Below are 20,888 nucleotides of genomic sequence, written 5' to 3'. Positions count from 1 at the left end.
GCAGGAGGCCTCAGGCGGAGGGGCATTTGGTGGGGTCTTTAAAGGAAGGGAGGCGATTGGTTTTTCCAGGAAAGAAGTAAGCGACTAAAAAACAATCTGAGGGGTTTGAAGGGGCGGGGGGTGGGAGGTTGGGGTACCAGGTGGTGGGTATAATAGAGGGCACGGATTGCATGGAGCACTGGGTGTGGTGAAAAAATAATGAATACTGTTATGCCGAAAATAAATAAAAAATAAATTAAAAACAAAACAAGGCAAAACAAAACAAAACAGCAACAACAACAACAAAAAGAAGTAAGTGACGAGGGGAGCCTTGGGCCCAGTGGGAAGTCCGGGGCTGCCCCTGCCCCAGCCCCAAAGTCTGGTCACGTGTCCATTTAGGGCACCCGGTGGGCAGGGTGAGGGGAAAGGCAGCTGGGGCAGATGGGGAAGAGCTGTAAGTGTTTGCTTCCTGCAAGTGAGAGAGTAGTAGCAAAGGTATTTAAACAGTGGACTGGCTGGGGGCAGCTTGACCGGTGAATTAGGGACAAGGGAGGCTGGAGGTTGGGAGGTCCACAGAGCGGTGCTCCCACCGTTGGGCAGTGCTTGGAGGATTGCCATTCAGCAGAGGGAGGAGGGAGAGGACGGCCTCTGGAGATGTCTATTTAGAGGGTATGATCTGGGCTGCACTGTGACTCCCCTTCGTTTGGATGTTGAAGCCATAACCCCCAGAACCTTAGAATGTGAGTGTCTTTGCTGACCTTAATGAGGTCATGAAGGTACAACAGTGAGGTCTTTGGTGTGGGTCCTGATTGAACCTGCCTAGAGTCCTTGTAAGAGGAGGAGATTAGGGCACAGTCGCAGAGGGAAGATGGTCCCTGCAAGCCTCAGAGCTTCCGGGGAAACCTATGCCCCCTAGCACTCTGGTGCTGGGACACTCAGCCCCCTGGACTGAGGGAACTGTCATGCCTAATGTTGACGCCTACTGTGGCTCTTGGTTGTGGTGGCCACTGACAAGCATCACAAGGAGGGAGGGCTAGACGTGGGTCTTGCTTGTGCACCATGATTTCTGAGACAGGTGGAGAGCTTTGCCATCATCTCAGGGACACAGGAGAGGAGCAGGGTTGAGGGGGGAAGGATCTGGTGTAAGCTCGGAGGAGCACTCCAAGAGGCTGCGATGGGGTGGGCGGGGGTCCAGAGGAAGGGGCTGCAGAGGGCAGGGAGTCATGCGGGAGACTGGAGCGGCGCCAATAACCTCGGGGCTGGCAGGAGGGGTGGGGTGGAGGGGGCCACAGGGGACAGCACAGCCGCGGGTCTTACCAGGGGACTGATGGGACCCTCTGAAGATGGGCAGAGAGGTGACCAAGTGAGGCTGGTGGGAGCACTCCCCTTCTCTGAAGGAAGAAGAGAGAGCGGTAAGAGGTCTGAAGGTCCAAAGGTGGGCCAAGGTGTTGGCCCCGGCCATATGAAATGGGCCTCTGCTTGCCTCGCGGGGACTTGATGATTCTGGGCTCCACACCCCCCACTTCTGGCCTCTCTGTCCTCTCTTCTACCCGACACGGAGGCCAAGGCCTCTCTTGAATCTTTCCCTTCTCTTCTGACCAGCCGTAGTTTCATTCTGATAGTCCTATGGCCTTTATATTTCAGGCCTGGATTTTGTGACCTTCGCACTTCCCTACATCCTCACAGCTCCTCCCAGGGACACGGTGCCCCTCACCCACCCACTGCCGGAGCTCAGAGGCCTGGGCAAGAACAGCCCCTAGAGCCCCTAGGAGGTTACGGCCATCGCTGGTCAGGAAGAGCGGGGAAGTGTCCTCTGTTTTCCTGTGCATCCGGTTGAGCTCTTTCCCCCGGGGTCTCATCGGCTACCCCAGGAGGGCACCCTCAGCAGGGATGGGAAGCAGCCTGTTTTAGATATCCAGTTGTGAAGATGGGTGTCCCCTCCTGCATGTAGCCCGAGAGGGCTTGTGGCAGGACGTTCACAGGTGGATCTCGTTCTGCTGCGAGGGGGAACAGATGGCACCTCCAACCACAGATGGGGAGTGGGGTTCAGACAGTGGTATTGCCTGAGAGCACAAGGGGAGGCGGCCGAAGGCGGTGTGCTGCTTTGAGAATCCAAGTCCGAAATGCATGCTCTTTCTGCCTTGTGCTGCTCAGCGCCCAGCAGGTGCGCCTATGCATGGATGAGGCTGGGAGATGGTTCGGTGTGAGGGCAGGTTCAGCCATAGGGGCCGCCGGCAGCTGCGGCTGGAGGCTTCCATGAGGACTGACCCATGTCCCTGAGCTCACAGGCGGACACCAGGTGAAACCTGGGTCCCTCTCAGAGACTGGGGGACTGAGGATCAGGGACGGGAAGTGCCCGAGCCCCGGCCGGACCCATGTCCTCTCACGGAGTGGAGTCATGGCGGGTCTAGAAGGGCAGTTCAGGGTCATGGGGTCCCACCCTGGGAGGTGCTGGAGGCTTTATCCTGGGAGGAGGGGGACGGAAGGCTGCCCAGGGGCTGAGTGTGGAGACGTTCCTCACCCTGCTTCCTGTTTACATTACTTGTAAGCTAGGGCTAAAAACAATACAAATAAGTAGGAAATGATACTCAGAAAAGCAAATGAGAATCAAACTAGAAAGGAAAACTGTGACTGAGGCAGTGGAAGCCAGGCAGAAAGGTTGGAAACGGGTGTCTCCGATGAGCTAGGATCGAATCCATTTTTCAACGCGGTCTGAGGGGTATTCGTGGGCCCAGACGCCTCCGCCTGGTGGGGTGCAGGGCTGGCCTGGAGCCTGTGTGCTCAGCGGCGGCCAGTTCCCAGTGTGGGACAGGCACCTGGGTCTCCCTCCCTGGCCCCTTGAGGCACCTCTCTGTCCCTGTGGCTCACCCTCCACAGGGTGGGCTTTGTGCTTGGCTGCAGAGATGCCCCGCAGTGGGAGGCTGCTCCGGCTGGGGCGCAGAGCCCGCATCTTCTGGTCCAAGTCACGCACATGGTACCCTCTGACCCTGCCCCATTCCCCTCTCCTCCAACCTGCTGTCGGCGTCACAAGGTGCAAATTCCAGCAACCGCCTGTGTACCCTCTCCCATGACACGGGCTGTTTTGGGCGTTCAGTTTGCTGGAAGTGTCTCCGGGTCCAGAACATCCCGGCTGGCTGGACCACACAGTGCTCTGAACTGCTGAAATGTAGCTTCGTGGGGGCTGCCTCTGCATCCCAGCGTGAGCGCCAGACGGCTTCTCCTCCCCTCGTCTGATTAGGAGAAGAGCCACCATGGAGAGCCCCGCTGTAACCGATTTCCCCCATGATGTGACCTAATGGTGCTCACATCAGCAGATAGGTGACACAGACTTTTCTCCAAATTCCTGCCACAAAAAAGTGGGTCCTGACTCAAGGCCCACGAGGCCTCCTTTTAGCTGTCAGAGGAAACCTGTCATGCTTCTTTTTCTTGCACAGTCTTCTAGAAGGCTCTGTGCAAAAGCTTGCTCAAATGTACTGAGGATCTCATTTCCAGGAGTTGGAGGGATTGGCGGTGTCTTTCCTTTAGACATGGCCAGCTTCTCCGTTTGGTCTGCGTGTGTCTTCAGGATAAGATACTCGGATATCTTGAGAAATAGGCAGCAGGGGTTATTTCAAAGTCTTAGGCTAAGGCACAGAAAAGCCCAGCTGGGTAAGGACAGCTGGGAGAGCTGGTTTCCAAGCTGCTCATCTGAAAGTGATGTGGGGGGCACCAGGTGGTAAATATAGAGCAAGTCAGGACATCGGAGTGGCTGCTCCGATGTCCCCAGGCCTCCAGACGGAAATAGCCCATCACGTCAAGGCATGGACTCCCTGGAGCCGTGTGCGGTTTAGATCGCATCTGCAAGGTGGCCCTGGGTCCTAGGCTGGACGTGAAGAGGGCAGGGGACAGGCCCAGCGTGCCAAGCTGGATGGGCAGCACTGGTCAGGGAATGAGAGGGCAGCCTGGAGGCAGTACGTCTGTACGTGGGTTCGACTCATTCTGTGTGCTCCCAGATGAAGGGGTCCAGGGCGGGAAGCCGGAGGCTGGCTCAGTGTAGAGAGGTCCTGGGTCATCAGTAGCTAATGTGAATTAGTGGTGATGACGTCCCAGTCAAAAGGGGCATCCAAGAGGAGGTGTTCACCCACTATCTTGGACTGTGCAGAGATGTGCTTGACATGGGGTTGAGCTCCCAGCCTTGAGAGTCAGTCACTCCACATCCCGTGGATGTGGGGAACCTTGGGAATACTGCCCTGGAGGCTGCTACTGGCCTGCCTGGTGTGGGTTGGGGAGCAGGTTCTGGAGAAGAAGTGGGAGGCTGAAAACTTGGAAACCACCCGGGGGCCTGCTGGGGAGGAGGAGACAGGGGTGGATGAGGGCACCGTGTGCTGGTTGCCTCCTCGTGTCTAAAGTTGAACCTTCTTGACCCGTGGCAATTCTGTCTGCCAGAACTGGAAACCTCGGACATGCTCTCCAGCTTTATCTTAAACTTCCTCTGGGTGGTTTTGGCCTCAGATACGTTCCTATTTTAATATATATATTTTTTTTTATTCCATTTGGTGACTTTGCCTTATTAGCTACTGTATGTAGGGGGTGAGGAGGGACTGTGGTGGATTTGTGGGTGCTGAGCTCAGGACGGGGAGTCTAGGGCTTGACGTGCCCCTAGGATGTTGCTACGCTATTCCACAGCTCACTGTCCCAGACTCTGACGGAGCTTTTAAGTGCAGCGTGAAGGCAACCACCGCCCTCTGTCCTCAGGGAGACCCATAAGTTCTCAGAGGATGCAGCCTGGGGCTGGTGGCTCCTGGTAGAAGTCAGAGGAGTTCCACAATAGAAATGTTGGGTGCCAGGGGTCCAGGGTGAGCCCTGCTGAGCTCCCACTGCGTGCCAAGCACAGGTAGGTATTGGGGCACAAGGTGAATGAGATGAGATTCTTGCCCTTACGGGGCCCAGGTGGGGGGTGGTTGGGGCATCATGGGGAGGCAAATACAGACCCACTCTCAGGTGCCACCATTCACCCCATGACACGAAAGGTGCCCCGGAATCATGCCACGTGGAGGTCCCAGTCGCTGGAATTGGGGGTGTGCGGCAGGAAGTGGGCTGTGAGCCTGGGTGAGTGGGGTCACCGAGAGGGGCGACATCCCATCCCATCAGGGAAAACAAGGCCAACCAGGCAGCTGGGGGCCCGGCATGAGCATCCCCTGTGCAGGCAGAGACACGGGTGCCTTGCTTGGCTTTCTGCCTCCCTAGCCCTGGGGCTGTCGACGGCAGCCTCCCCTTTTGTTTGTAGCTGGAAAGCAGTGCGGTTGGGACCAGGCTTCCTGATGCTGATTTCCCTGTAACTGTTTCCAGCTTCTTAATCCAATTCAGCGCCCATTCTCAAGAGAGCACTTCGTGAGAGCCCAGAAAGGAGCCGGAACTGAATAGTACAGCCTGGAGGCAGGAGGGCAGAGGAGGTGAGAGAAGCCAGCCCCATGGGTTAGGGACGTTTACACAAACCTATGAGCAGAAGCGGGCAGGGCGGGCCCTCAGGGAGGGTGGGCTTCTTCTTGGTGGTGGATACCTGTGGGGAAGACAGAGCGGGGGGAGCTCTCGGGGCCCTTCCAGCGAATGCAGAATCCAAGGCTTCCTGTGTGTCCCGAGGGACCCTGCTCCCCATTGCTCAGAAACCATCCCTGCCTACCCTGTTGTCCCTTGTCTGGCTCTGTCTCCACGGCAGGAAAGTATTGAGTATGTGAATAGAGGCTGGGGGAGGCGGTCTGGGCAGTCCCCCTTCTCAGGACCCTGCTAATGTGGCCTGGCCTGGGTGCTCACCATTATGGGCAGTGGAGCCTTCTAGACTGAGGGCCATTTGTCACCACCATCAGTTTCCAGGAAAGCACCCTGGAGGTGGCCCCCTTCCCTCGGGGTGCCAGGATCTCAGCTCCTAACACAGAAGCACCTGGAGTGGGTGAAAAGGTGGGAGGGGGGCAGCCCTGATGGTCTCACTTAGGGAATCTGGCCAGCACCTGAAGGCTGGCCTGCATGGTGTAGGGTCTCAGGCACCACTGGCCTTCCAGTTCCGCCTGGCCAGGCTCTCAGTGAGCAGCTGGTGTTGGGGGTGCTGTGGAGGAACCAGAGCCCAAGCTGAGAAGAGTCCCAGCCATGGGACTGAATCTCCCTCTAGGGTCCACATATCGTCGTGTTCCCCAGATGGGCCTCAGAGGCTGGGGGTGAGGGATGGGCTGGAGGACAAGGAAGGGGCACCGACAGCACCATTCTCCTATTTCAGCTAGAGAGCTGTTTAGATTAGTTCTACTTTTTGCAATCCTATGTCAGATTTTTGGGGGGTCAGTGCAAGCTTCTCTCAGCTTAAGGAATGTTTGAGACCTTCCAGGTTGCAGATGAGGCATCTTCCTGGATATCCTGCACCTGCCCAATGTCTTGTTACCCCTGCCCGACCTGCTGTCTCATGTCCAGTCAGTGCCCCTCCTCCCGACTGAGACAGCAGCCTCCAAGGGCAGGAGCTTCCCCTCCTCTTGCTCATTGTCGTGCCCCCCTACGCCGGAACCTGGGCCTGGCTCACATCTGCTTGGGAAGAACATTTGTTAGATCATCGAGCAAGTTCTGGAATAGGAGTCAGGACACCCAAGTCACCCTACTGGGTGATAAAACTTGATAAAGTGATTTCACACCTTTGAGTCTCAAGCTTTCTCATCTGCAAAATGGGTGTGAGAGTGGGGCTGATGTTCTGCACTTGCGAGACATGACGTCTGTCCCCAGTGCTCTGATGTCTCCTGTGCTCCCCAGGAGCATCCCAGGAACCACGCCTGCTCCCCCAGGGCCACAGCCTGTGAGACAGGAGGGGACTAAGCCACCCTGGGGCCACAGTCACCTGAGATCAGACCCATTGCCCGCTGAGGGAGGACCTTGGCCACCAGCCCCCACTGCCAGGGGCGGATGGATGCTTGGCAAGGTGACAGATTCCTTCTTGTGTAGGCTGGTCAAACCTCGACCTTGAAACCCACAAATGCCAAGGATCCTAAGTTATTCCTCAACGGGGTGACACGTTTGAGAGTAGAGTGACTGGGCTACTTGACACGAAGGGCACCTATCAGTTTTCACTCTGTTTTCCTGGCTGTAGAACTTGAGCATTTACCTGGATGCACTTTGAGTCCCCATTCTGTCCTCTTTGTCCCTTAGGGTGGCCTGGGGGTCTCAGTCAGCAGGGGCACAGGGCAAGGGTTTCTCCAGCCTAACGTGAGGTTCCATGTTCAGACCCAAAAGCTGCCTTAGGAGGGGCTAACGGCACTTCTCCAGAAAGACAGGGACCTCCAGCCACAAATCCAGGGAGAAGTGACTGTTGGGGTCCATCCTTGCTAAGGAACCCTGGAGGCCAAGGGGTGACTAAAGGTGTAGATCCTATCTCCATGGAAGGTCCAAGGAGGTAAACCCTTAGCTTGAGGGGTGTGGCCAGGCTAAAAGAAGTGTGTGCTCATTTGTTGAGGAGAGGGAACTGGTGTCATATGATGGGAATTGAGGCAAGCCACCCTGGGGACAGGCTTACAGTGCTGGGATCAGAGGAAGGGATGGTTCAGACCTTCTTTGGCCTGTGGTCCCTCCGGGTGTGGCCCTCCCTGTACGCTCCCCACACCTACATGTCTGTAACTCTCCACCCTTAGAGCGGGTCTGCCCACTCCCCTGTGAAGGAGGCAGGATTGTGCAAAGCAGGTGCTGGTCTTTTCCCCAATGCCACATTCAGGGGACATTGGTGGGAAAGTCATTGGGAGCAGCAGCTGTGTCCAGGGCTTTCCCTGTGCTGACTGGCAGCTGGTGGCTACCAAGAGCCAATGTCAATAAGAAGATAACGGTGTTGGGCGGGACCCCAGAAAACAGAAGTCTCCAGATGAGTGCAGAGGAAATGCTGGCTGCCCTTTTTTTTTTTTTTTTTTTTTTTTACCTCTGTCCTCTTGATGCCACCAATGCTAGTTATGGGGTGTGGGTGCCGGGGAGACAGCAGCGGGTGACCCCCAGTGAGGGCTTATGTCTTGTGGATCAGGTTGTCTGGGTGACCCAGAGCAGGTGACTCTCTGGGCAGACTTTCTCTCAGACACTGGGAGTCTGGACCTCCTACGAATGGTGCAGGGAGGGTGAAGAGTGTCTCGGTTTGCTTGCTCGGTTCAGTGCTGAACCCTTATGTCCTTGTGTCCCGGGACCCCCACCCCCCGCAGCCTCGGGCTGGCTGGGATGTTGGTAGTCTCCAATCTGGAGTGGGTAGGGAGGCTTCAAACCCCCAGCGTCTGGGTGTAGCTGAGGGGGTCTCCCTGCGAGCAGGAGGTGAAGGGAATCAGTGTCTGCAGGAACAGGGCGCCAGGGAAGCTGCAAAGACCCCTTTCCCAAATTCGGTCTCATTCTGATTACAGCATGTAGACACAGTGTTTGGGGGGCCACCATTCGACCTACAACACTCAGCCTCACAGAGAAGTTGGGGTGTTCTGGCTAGATCAGGGTCTGCTCTGCTGAGCTTGCCCAAAATGAGAGCTTGTTCTAACCACCTATGGAGCTGGGTGTATCCATGTCCCCCGTGGTCCTGCCTGCCTTCTCCAGAGTCCAGGGGCTGGGGTCCTCAGCCTGACCTTCAGCTTGGCAGTGGTGCATTGGGGACCCAGACCTGACAGAAAGCTGTTTTTCTGGAATCTGGGATAGGCTTTGTGGTGGACTTGATGGTGAAAACCCTCTCTTAGGTATTTTGCTAAGCCAGTGGCTCTGGGCAGAGCAAGTAGAGTGATTCCTTCTTTGACCCTCTGAGTTCAGAAGTCAGGCAGCGGGGTCTGTCTGCGGGGCCCTGGCCCAGTGTGCTTGGGGGCCCGAGACTCTGACCCTGAGCTCCCTAACCTTGGGGTTAGAAGCAAGGACCCCAATGTTCCTTCTGCTCCCATGATCTGCACCCCGACTCTGCTCAGAAAAAACAGGTTCAGGCCTGGCTTGGATTAGTGGCTGGTCATGGCAATGAACCCACAGAGTGCCATGGGCAGGTCAGCTCACACTGCATAGCAGGGCGGTTCTGACCCTTATAGAGAGGGAGGTCGCCAGATGTTTCTTTATCGCTATCACAACGCCCCCTCACATCCCAACAATCCATCCCGAACTCTCCAGCACCCCAACACAGAGCCGTGACACGTCTCCCTCGCACAGCTCTGTTCTCTCCACTTTCTGCATCCTTTTCTGGCGCAAACTGCTGTGTGACTCTACCTTCCTTGCTGGGCAAGGTGGTGCCAGGCCCCGGGGTCCCTCTTCAAGGCCTCGCCTCTGTTGCTCATTGTTTCGGGGGATCTCAGTCTCTTGGCCTTTCTGCACGTTGTTTTCCCTGATGAGCATTTGTCTTCGCTACAGTGAAGCATGCCTTTCCCATCATTTCACGTCATTATCAATCATTATCACGAAGGAAAGGATTTTTGTCTGTTTATAATTTGACCAGGGTACGTTTATTTTTTTCAATTTTTCTTTTTTAAAAAAAGATTTGTTTGTTGGAGAGAGAATGAATATAAGCAGGGGAAGCGGCAGGCAGAGGGAGAAGCGGGCTCCCCGCTGAGCATGGAGCGGGATGTGGAACTTGGTCCCAGGACCCTGGGCTTATGACTTGGGTCAAAGGCAGATGCTTAACAACTGAGCCACCCAGGAGTCCCTGACCAGGGTAAGTTTAAAAGCAAAGGTATGGGGTGTCTGGGTGGCTCAGTGGGTTAAGCCTCTGCCTTCAGCTCAGGTCATGATCTCAGGGTCCTGGGATCGAGCCCAGCATCAGGCTCCCTACTCAGTGGGGAGTCTGCTTCTCCTTCTCTCTCTGCCTACTTGTGATCTCTCTGACAAAAAAAAAAAAAAAAAAAAAAAAAAAAAAAAAAAAGACAAAGGCGGGATGGAGGGCTGATCTTCGTGGTTTTATTTTCTCCCCTTCTATTGTCTGTTCTGATCCACTTCCTCTTGTGCTCCTTCCTCTGACCACCGCCTTCCCCGGGCAACGTCCCCAAAGGGGCGTCCTTCACCTCGGGGTAGTTTTACCATTTACCTTGTATTTTCTAACGGCGGAAAAAGAAACATTAGCTTCCAAACGTATTGTTATGATATTTTTTTGGAACTCAGGATGTGTGGGAAAAGTAGAAGGTTAACATTTTTTTTTTTTTTTAAATGGACTGTTTCCGGCAGCCTCAGGTGGAGATAAAACACGAAGCCCTCTCATGGGGGCGGGAGAGGGACAGCAATGAAATTGGGTTGGGAAGGGATTTGAACAACACCCACTGCCGGCTGGCCCATATCTTTAAAACATGAGGGATAATGAGCAGCCTACTCTGTGCCACACAAGGCCCTTGGCTCCTCCAACGTGCTGTCTTGTGGGATCCTGATGGCCTTCCCAGGGGGTGTCTTTATCGGCAGATTGACGGGGACGGAGGCTCTGCTGTCTGTCAATGGGCTTTCACGAAGACCTGCCTCAGATCCCTGTGTATGGGGCATCAGAGTCTACACGGTCTCTCCGAGACGCTGAGCCACAGGCAGGCTCCTGCCTCCATTCTCTCAGTGAGGGGCTGCTGGGCCCTGGATCTGCCTGGACTGCCTGCGACCCCTGTCTGCCCAGGGCTCGGGGTTCAATGGGCGCGGCGGTCCACAGGCAAGACCTCATAACTGGGGATGACCATTGGTGTTGTGACGAAGCCCCCACTGGAGGGACGCTCGTTTCCTGGGGGCCAGGGCGGCTGCTCCGAGGAGGATTCAAGAAGAAGCCTCAAGAGTCCAAGAGGACACGTGGGCCTGGGCGAGGGCAGGCCAACGAAGCAGAGAAGGGGGTGGTGGAGGGGCAGAAGGGGTGCAGCGTGGCTGCCCGCGGTGAGGACGGTGGAGCAGAGAGGGGCCACACCAACCAGTCTTCCAGACTGAGCGCAGACTCTGGGTTTCTTCCTAAGGACAGAGGGGAGCACAGGGTGATTTTAGGTAGGGAGTGGCTTTCCAGGAGTCACTCCTGAACCGGCCACGTGCCTTTGGGCTGCAGACTGGTGGGGCCCGGGCAGGGGGTGGAGGGTGGCTGCGCCTTCATGGCCTCTACCCTGAGCCTGAGAGTCCTCATCGTCAGCTCGTCCCAAAGTACAGAAATCCCTCGTGGCCACAGACCAAGAGTCCAGGCTCACCGTGGACATTGTCTCCGTGTTGTTGACTTCTGCCTGGGTGGCAGGGGGGTGGGGATTGTGACTCATCCATTTGTCACTTTGGGTTGGTCTGTTCTCATGGCTTGACCGGGGTTGTGGGGTTTGGAGGGAGCCTACAGAGCTGAAACACCCTTCTTGTCACATCATGTTTAAGGTCAGTACTGTCGGCACGACGTGTTTCTGAGGCGGGACGGGGGCTGTGACCCACACACCCATGACAAGCAGAGCAGTGGGCTCTGGGATTTGGAAAGGTATGAGACAGGTGCCCCTCGAGGAGCTCCCAGCCGTGGTATGGAAGGGACAGAGGCATGCAGACAGCTATGGTGGGGCGGGGCATGGCCCGTGACAGGCTTGAGAGGGGGAGGGGCACGAAGGGCAGAGAGCGGCGGGAATGAACTGACCCTGTGAGGTGGGAGCTGTCAGAGGAGGCTATATGGACACCTTGTTGGAAAGGGTTTTTAAAGGATGGTCAGGCTCGTGGTGAGGAGGGGTGTGGCCTGGGGACTCAGCACAGGGGTGGGCACTGGACCGGAACTGGGCTGGCTTTGCATTTCTAGGGCATAGTGTTGATGTGGTGGTGGAGACGGTGGAGACGTGGGACTGTGGAAGGCCGGCAGGTCATGCCAGGACTTGGGCCTCCTTGCGTAGGCTGAGAGGTGGTGGAGGGGGCTCAGGGAGCTGCGTGGCTGGCCCTGGTGGAAGCCAGTGTGAGAGGGAAGGGAGGAGCTGATTGTCTCAGGCTCCACCAGAGGCAGGGGAGGACCTTAGCTGGGACAGGGCAATTGGGAGAAAAGGATCAAATGAGTCAAGACATTAAGAAGGGAAGACAAATGGGATTAAGTGGAGACGGGGCCAGCCTGAGACCTGAGGGGCAGTGGTGGTCCCTTCCCTGGGGCTGGACAGAAGGTAGGTCTGCTTGCCCTGCCAGAGACCGCCGGGACATGTTTCCAGGTGACAGGAAGCAGAAGAGGATCAGCTCCATCTACAGAGTCAGACACGTGCGGCCAGATCTGGGGTGGAGATTAGACTCTGTGGGTCATCTGTCTGTGTGTGGTTGGGGAGCTGAGTGAGGGGCCGGGAGAGACGGTCCTAGGACACACCCATAGGAGCCGGTCAGATGCGGGTTCCCTGGGGCCTGCGTGTTGGCCAGCTGAGAAGCTCTACAAATAGGCAACCACACCAACAATATTAGATGTTGCAGGTAAATATCATTCCAGTGTGTTTACATTTCTGGAACATTCATGTAGTAGGATTAGACGCTAGCTCTAATGCATTATAAACCAGTTTCTGGGCCCTTTGCTTCCTCGTGCTTGGGTGTCTTGGCAGAAGAAACTGTACCCCTTTCATTGACCCCTAGGTCCTATTTGACACCCCTCTGCCCGACCAACTTTCCCTGACCCCCTTGCTATGGCAATCTGAGCCCACCCACCTGGTGGAAAAAAACAGTCCTAGTTGGTGTTGGTCATAGTCACGGGGGCATCTCTGCAGCTCACAAAATGGGAAGCCTTTTTTTCTGGCATGATGGGCTGAGCTGGGTCGTCGGGAGCTGGACCTCTAGCTGGCCTCCTGATTTCTCAGGTCTCGAGTTCCTACGTCCCGGGGACGGCTTCTACGTGCTCTCGGCTCTAGGGACCCCTCTCCTTTGTCCCCGCGCCATTCTCTGCTAGGCTCTGAAACGCAGGTGACGGATTATCCACTTGGCAGGTTAATTAACATTCCGTATTGTCCTCTCCCCGCCGCCTCCCTCTTCCTCTAAGTCAGGGGCAAGCGTCAGCTGAGGCAGCGTCCTGTCCCAGCCATGTTTTCGGCTGTCATTCCTTCAGTCTTGGATCAATGGTCTGGAATCACAGATGTCTCTTCCTGGATTTCTGTAATTTTTTCCAGAGGTTGATTCAGGCTCCTCCTCGCCGAGCATCCGGCTCGACTCACCGGAGGAGGAGCGCGGAGCCCCCTGAGGCTCATGGCAGCTGACATATTCCCCACAAGCTGAGGAATGAGTCCCATTAAATCAGGATTTATGATCAATCCTCATAAATTAAGGCTGCCTCGTGAGCCCCAGGTGAGACCCTTGCCAGTGAGTCTTTGTTAATTAGCATGGGAAGCGTCCTTGCTCACTCAGGGTGAAAAGCCAGCGAGCGTGTTTGTTGAAACCGTGTCCTTCCATGGCACGGTGGCTGTCTCTCATGCCAGCGGCACAGACTGGGGTTGGGTGGGCAGCTGCCTACCGTGGGCCACTCTATGGCTAGGGATAGACAGTTAAGACCCAAGCACCCCGGTTCTAGAAGCCTCAACACCATGGCCATTTCTGGGTATTCCGTTTTGCTCTGGGGTAGAATCAGAAATCAAAGCCATCTCTCTCTTTCTCCAGAAATCACACACCCTCACACTCGCACACACCACTGCTCTGAGCTTGCTTCTTGCCAGATGTGTGCTTGTATCAGCTACTGAGCTTTTCTTCTTATGTCTTCATCTCTAAAATAGGGGTAGCATGGTCATCCCCTGCACCGCCCCGACAGCTGGTTGGATAGTGCCTCTGCCCCACCCTGCCAAAAAATGCACCCGTATCCCAACCCCTGGTGCCAGGGAAGCTGGCCTTATTTGAAATTAGGTTGTTTGCAGACACGATTACTTCAGGAACTTGAGAAGAGGTTATCCCTCATGAGGGTGGGCCCTAAACCCTAGGACTGGTGTCTTTATGGGAAAAGGAGAGAACAAATGGATGTGCAGAGAAGAAGACCATGTGGAGAGGTAGGAGGGAGGCAGCTACAAGCCAGGGAATGGCCGGAGCCTCCCCAGGTCAAGAAGACACATGGAGGATTGTCCCCGTGACCCTAGAGAGCATGACCCTGCCAACACCTGATTTTGGACTTCTGGCCTCCAGAACTGAATGAGAAAAAAATAGCTGTTGTGTGAATCCACCCAGTCTGTTCAGAGCTCTGCTCCCAAGGAAGTGGTTTGCCACCTGCCTGGGGCTTCATGGCGCCGCTGGGGCCCCCCTTCTGGTTTTTGCTTCTGGATGTAGCTTTCTCATAATCTCAGGAATTTCCACCAGGCCGCTGACCTTCTGAGCCAGGAAGGAGAAAATTATTTTCAATGATTTCACTATTTTACTATTTCATTGTAAACACTTTGGGGGTGTTGGACAAGTCATGTCAGCTCTTTTGTGGGGTGTGTGGATTCCCACTGTAATGGAATCAGCCCCCAGACTGGCAGGTGGCTGGAAACTGTGATTTACACGGGCACCCTGATGTCACCTTCTGTCTTGCTGATGTGATAGAGGAGGTGCTGGGGCCCCAGACAAGGCCAGCGGTCATGGCTTGGGTCGCAACCACTTTTCCTGGACACCTTGTATCAGAGTATCACCTGGATGGACAAATGGGCCATTTATTTAAAAATAAAACTGGTCTCCAGAATTCCACCAGACGAACTGAGTCAGAATCTTCTGGATGTCACATGCCTGCTGGGAGTCTTTGAGAGCTCCTGGGGTAGCCTAGGTGAAGTTGATCACCCATGCTCAGGTCACAGGAGCTCCCTAGAACCAGGGACCAGTGTCCACGGTCTGCTCGCCTAAAGAAGCTGGTTCAGTGGAGGCTCTCAAGGGGGACTGGAGCTGCCTCCCCTTTTGCATGGCAAACACCCAGAGAAAGGAGCTGCAAGGGTGCTGGTCCTTCCAACCACCCATCGCTCCTGAGCCCACAGGGCAGGCGGGAGACCTCCATTTTGGAAAGTTCTCTGGCAGATTTGAGCCTTGTAGAAATCTTCAGATAAAGAATGCATTTAAGTGGGGGATCTGATTAAAGCTTCAGAATGAAGTCTAACCAATTTGTTCAAATAGTAAATGAGGCTTTAAATACGGAATGATTTTGGCTCAGATGGCCTGGGATCCTGGGAGCCTTGAAGAGTAAGAATCCAGGCCAGAGCTGCAGAGTCCGCCGCTGGAGCTTAGCAAGGAGTAGCTGGAGGGTCACGGCTCGCGTGCGTGTGTGCATGTGATGGCTACATTATCCATATCACGTAACCACATACACTTCTCATTCTCATGCGATGGCTCATTTTTTTTTTTTTTTTTTTTTTTAGATCAACAGATCCTTTGCCAGATGCAGAAAATCCTGTATTCACAAAAGGCCCCCAGAAAGCATTTTCTGTGAGTGTGCTGGGGAGGCCGCTCAGGCCCATGAAGAATGCTATCTGTAAGAGCCTTCTCTGTGGCCATGAGCCACTTGGCATGGCAGCTCTCCGTTCCGGGGTGTCCTCCACAGCTGGAGTCAGGAGCACAAGCTTGGCTCAAGAACATAGACTCTGGGCAAGGTGAGCAGAAGGAAGAGAGCAAGCGTGTGGGGGTGGGGGGGAGTGCGGCGTCCGTCCATGGCTCAGGGCCCATGTTTGACAGGTGAGGAATCTGTCTGGGCCTCATCCTTTCGCCTGAGGAAGTTGAGGCTGAGCTCTTTTTCTAGGAGGAGTCATAGTGTATTTGGAAGCACGCAGGATGAGAGCTGGTCTTAGCACTGGGGACAGCATTCAGCCTAGACAAGAGCACCTCGCCATCACATTTGATGTGACCTTCTTGGAGCTCTGCCTTTCTGGATGACCACTTTCAGGGTCTTCCCTCCCACCACTTCTCTACCTGTCCTCATTGCCTGGGTATGTTCCTTCTCCTGTTCTCAGTTCCTTTGTGGACTGTCCTCTTCTCTCCATCCCCCAGGGGTCCGTCCTGAGCCCTCTTCCCACTCTCCTTACCACAGCCTCTGTTCTCCAGGAAGGCTGAACCCCACTGTTTCTGAGCAGGCTTTCCTGTTACCTGAGCTCCAGTCCCACACATGACTCAGGATGTCTCCATGGCCATGGGGAACTCAGCGTTTCCAAAAAGGGATTCCTGTCGTGAAGACAGAAGTCCCAGCAGTGACCCGGACTGAGTCTTCTCCCTTGGCATCTTGTTCTCTCGTCCTTGGACCAGTATCTGTGCCATCTCCAGTGTGGTTATTCTCAGACCAACCTTCTGAAAGCCTTCAATTGGATCCCCTTCCCAGCATGGTGCACGAGTCCATCTCGGCTGGTCCTTTCCAACCTCCTCCACCATCGTGCATTGATGTTCTACTTATACCGTCATTTCTGACCCCTGTTCTCCAGTGCGCCCTCTGCCTGGGTCCATCTGTCCTCCTCTGGTGGACTTCTAATCATCCTTCAAGACCCTGCTCAAATGCACCTGGTTTGGAAAGATTTCCTGAGTCCCCAGCAGAACCCATTGGTCCTTCCACTCTGAGCTCGGCCTCTGTCTCGGCAGTGTCTCCTGTATTGGGCTCCTCCCTCCCCACTTTTCTCTTCCTGAAGGTCATGCATCTCAGGTTGTGGACACTGTTCTGTTTATCTGCTTGTCTCTTGCCTGTCCTCACTGCCTCAACTCTAGCACCCAGGCAGATCCATCAGCCCGGCTTGGCGGCGACTTGGTGAAGGCTGCTGAATGCAAAATCTGCAAGGCAGGGCTTGGGGCCAGGCAGAGGGACCCGGATGCTCACATTCTCCTCAAATGTTCCCCAAGTCCAAGAGGTGACGGTCGTTCTGGTTACTCTTGCAACATTGTCATACCTTCTTTTTTCTCTTTCTTCAATTATCATTTCTTCCCTCTCCATCTGAGTCTGAGACAAGAGGGGAAGAACTCATGGCCAGTTTGGAGTGTGAGCAATGAGAACCATGAAAAGGAGGGCAACTGGTGTTTTCCTTCTCTTCTTATCCTGTTTTTTTTTTTTTTTTAAATCGAGATAAAATTCACATTCTAGAAAAAGTACCCTTTCCAACTATACAAATCAATTGTGTGTGCATTTTTATAATATTCACCAAGCTGTGCAAATGTCACCACTCTGACTCCAAAATGTTCTCATTTGTGGTCTGCCAAAAGAAAGTCATTAGCTGTCACTTGTCACTCCCCCTTTCCTATCCTGTTAACTTCTCACCATAGCATTGTACACATCTTTTTTTTTTTTCCTTGAGATAGCATAAAATTAAGAAAATTTTAGTTCTAGAAAATTTTAAAGGACACGTAGAACCCCATCTTCACAGACTTAACTCTATGGAACCATGCCTCTGTATATAGGGATGTAGGATTTACTATTTACAGTGTTTAGAACCATGCCTGGGGCATGCTCAAGGCTATAAATGTGTTTGCTAACCACCTAGCTGAGTGACGGTGTTATCAGGAGAGGTAGGATTTCAAGACTCATTATAGACACACGGATTCCAAGTTTTCTCTACAGGATCTAATGGAAAATCCCATCTGTTCAATTGAGGACAAACACCAGATTTGAAACACAAGGATGTCTCTAAGAAGGGGATGATTCCTTATTAAATATTGGAAAATATTCCTAACTTCCCTCCAGAGAAAAGCCATGGAAAAAAACCAATGTCAAGAAAAATGCAGTCCAATGAAAGTGGAATTACAACATTTTGCTATAATTTCAAATAAGTGGATTCTTTCCATTTGCTATCAGATGTATTCCCACTGGGCACCTCAGTATCGATATTTCCTACTGACATCAGCAAGGAGCTCTGGGTGCGCTGGGCAGTCCTGCAGTGCACGGATATGCCACTCTCTCCTCTGCAGGATGGAGGGCTTTTAACAATGTAGGCCTATGACACAAGGTTTTTAGAATGAACTTAAAAATAATAATAAAGCCTAATTCAGCTTTTGGCATTAATTTCTTGATTGCTAACATGATGCATTTCTGTACGAAGAGCTCATTTCACGAACTTTAAGGACATGATGTTTCTAACCTGCAGGTGCTGGTGAGAACAGCAGAGCCAGCTGGAGGCTCTGGGAGGAACTCCATCTGGAAGGAAGCATGATGTGTCCAGAGGGCAGCGGGGTCTGGTGGAGTCAATGCTGGCGAGGGTGTGTGTATAGTGGCAAGACTCTAGACCAGGGTGCAAATTCAGGCCAGCAGATGGAGAAGCTGGAGCTTCCTGGGACTGAACCAGCAGGCAGGAGTCAGTCCAGTTGGGTGGCTTGGGCAGAGAGCAAGGGAAGCAGAATGCAGATCTACATGGGGACCCAGATTCCTGAGGTGGCTAAAGGTGGTGACTTGGCCCCACAAGCTGGAGCTGGCCAGAGCAGAGCTATGGCAGAGCTGCCCACCTGGGGCCAGGTGGGCTGAGGACAGAGCAGCCTCCTCAGCACGAAGAAGTCCCGTAATATGAGTGCTGGCAGGGGGAGGCTGCAGGGGGCTTGGCTGGCTGGGGTAATGAGGACAGGTGAGTCTGAAAGAACATCTGATTGGTCTTTGCAGTGATGAGGTTGTGAGCATTCACACCAGGTGGCCACTCTTCTCTGACAGTGTTCCCACTTGGTCTGTAAGTAAGGTCCATCTAGTAAGGACTAGATGTGTCGGCCAAGGCCATACTGGTGAGAAGACATCTGATGCTGGCTTCAGCATGTGACCTCTGGAATAAGGCAGGTGTGGGCTCAAATCCCAGCTTTATCACTTGCCAATGTCATAGCCTTGGGGTTGTTATTGATCCCTCTGGGACAGGGCTAATTAAAAGCACTGTTATAAGGATGCATGAGATAATGTTGGCAAAGAGCACCCATGGTTATAACAGATGAAGCCCAGGAAGGTCATTCTCCCTGATTGCACTGGCTACCTACAATCAACTCCATGACCACAGCCATCTGCTCAGCCATTAGTTTACTGGTCCCCACATCCTTGTTTCTTAACTTCTAAAATGTATTGAGTCACAAACTCCTTTCAAAACCTGATGAAAACTCTGCCTACTCCCTCCACGAAAATCCAAGCATACATTTTGCAAGGGATTTCAGATGGTTCACAGATACTCAAGTTGAGAATCCCTGCTCTTGAGTTCAAGGCTGGTTTTATAAGTGAAGTGTCATTTTGCCAGTCACAGGCCATATGTGTGTGCAATCCTACCTTAACATTCTGATTTGTGGAACTGACTTGGTACTTGATACACACTGTACCCTATGCATTGATTGATAGGTTAAGTAAGACCATGACTCTGGCATAGCCCACGAAACGCCTCTACTCATTTCTGGCAGCTATCTGGACAGCTTCTGAGCCTGCAACAAACCCTGCTGCTTGGAATTTAGGGGACCCCTTCTCCTTTTTGTCTTGCTGAAACCATCTTTCCACAGGGAGACATCAAGTTATGATCTGGATCTGACCTTCCCTATAGTCCTGCCTCATTGGGGGGGACCAGGTCATTCCCCTGCTCCTGCTCCAGCTCTGGATCTGCTTTATTCTATCATCCCATAACCCACCCTCCAGATCCCTGGAATCTACAGAAGAAGATTTTACTGGTGTAGCCAAGTCCTTCCAGCCAGGCCACAACCTTTTTTTCAATGGGTGGGTTTCTGCCTCATAAAATGCCTTCACGTGTAAGCTGGTCATACTTTTCACTTTTCCAAACAGGCTTGTTTCCTCACTTCCTCCATGGAGGGTTGGATCAATGTGCCAGGATGAGGCAGGGATTCTGAATTCCCAGACATTATGGGGTTGATTCTCCCCGAAAGGGCCATCGCAGGCATGTGAAAGGAGTCCATACTGGAGGAGTTAGGGATTGGGGTCTTCGTGAGCTAGTTGTGTATCCTTGGGCTCTGTGGTTGGTCACCTTGGGTCAGTGGACTTGGTGCCTCTTTGTGGCTCCGTGGCAAACACCGGAGTTACCTGTGGACAATGAACAGCAAAGGAACGTCAACACCACCGAACACGTGGCTGGCTCCAGATCCTGGGGGCTCTTGTCCGGCAGGTCTGGGTGGGGCCTGCAGGCATGTACTTTTTAGAAAGTTCACAGGGTCTTCTGACACATGTGTCTGTTGGAGAGCCACCAGACCAGAATGACGTCCAACAGAGCTCTTTCCAGGGGAGGGGCTGGTAAGTGACTTCCAAAACGTTTCTAAGGCTTGGAAAAACAGCAGTGAAGGAGTGACTCAGTGCTTGGGTCATGCACATTCTTCCCGAGTGAGGCTGAGCCACCCCAGAGCCCCTGCTCTGCACTCCCATCTGCTGTTCCCCCAGACGCGTGACACCTCCTCCACTGGGCAGTGGGGCGGGGGGGATGTTTTCATGTTCGCTGGCCGGCCCTGGGCCTTCCAAGGGGTCATTTGAGCCTGAGTAGGACTGTTAAAGAAAAATAGCAGAGGGGATGAAAAATGGGCTTGATTTCAAAGAAGTGTGTTTGCAGACAGGGGAGGGCAGGCTTCCCGGGCAGGCTTTGCCTCCGAGTGCTGAGTCACGACCCACCGCTGGCTCAGCACTGTTTCACAATCAGCCTCGGGGTTCACTTGCATCAGGCCCATTCCAAGAAAAAGCCCAAGCCTGGCCTAGCAACGTGCTTTTTTGGTGTGTTAAACACAAAGATGAATTGTTCAAAATATGAGAGAAAACAGTCTTGAAAGTGTTATGGGCGGGTTTCCTAAGAATCCCTTGGAGATTTTGGACCTCATTTTTTTTTCTCTGATTCTATTACTTTGGAATACAGTAGCCCAAACAGTTAGCTGCCCTGGAAAACATTTATCAAGCTCCTAGTTGCTCCCTGCCTGGTATCTCAGGCAAACACCTGGGCCCTTCTCTGAGAAGCCCAAGGGAAGATCACTGATGATCACGTGGGGGGACTGGAGACCCGCCTGGGGTCCAGTGTCCTGACGTGTCCATGGTCTCTGCAGCTACTTGCTCTCCTGAATGACACCTCCAGACCCACCTGGGCCTACCAAGCAATGTCTTTCCACCTTACCTTTCGAGATTCGGTCCCTCTGAA

The 20,888-nt window shown here is 53.7% G+C and overlaps 1 long non-coding RNA gene across 3 annotated transcripts in view; it reads left to right on the top strand.

Annotated features, from left to right (window-relative positions):
• The window catches only part of LOC123387993, a 35,537-nt gene extending 16,006 nt beyond the window's left edge, over positions 1-19,531 (top strand). Inside the window, exons 2-4 of one of the 3 annotated variants that reach the window (XR_006602518.1) lie at positions 15,204-15,434; positions 17,898-18,009; positions 19,267-19,531. This is a non-coding gene — a long non-coding RNA (uncharacterized LOC123387993). The other 2 variants (XR_006602519.1, XR_006602517.1) reach the window with 2 other exon arrangements.
• The last annotated feature ends 1,357 nt before the right edge of the window (positions 19,532-20,888 follow it).

The sequence above is a fragment of the Mustela putorius genome, unplaced genomic scaffold (assembly GCF_011764305.1).
Source record: "Mustela putorius furo isolate JIRA1106 unplaced genomic scaffold, ASM1176430v1.1 tig00003869_pilon_pilon_pilon, whole genome shotgun sequence".
In the NCBI taxonomy this organism is placed as follows: domain Eukaryota; kingdom Metazoa; phylum Chordata; class Mammalia; order Carnivora; family Mustelidae; genus Mustela; species Mustela putorius.
Note: the sequence above shows the minus strand (reverse complement) of the source record. Positions and strands in the feature narration are given on the sequence as shown.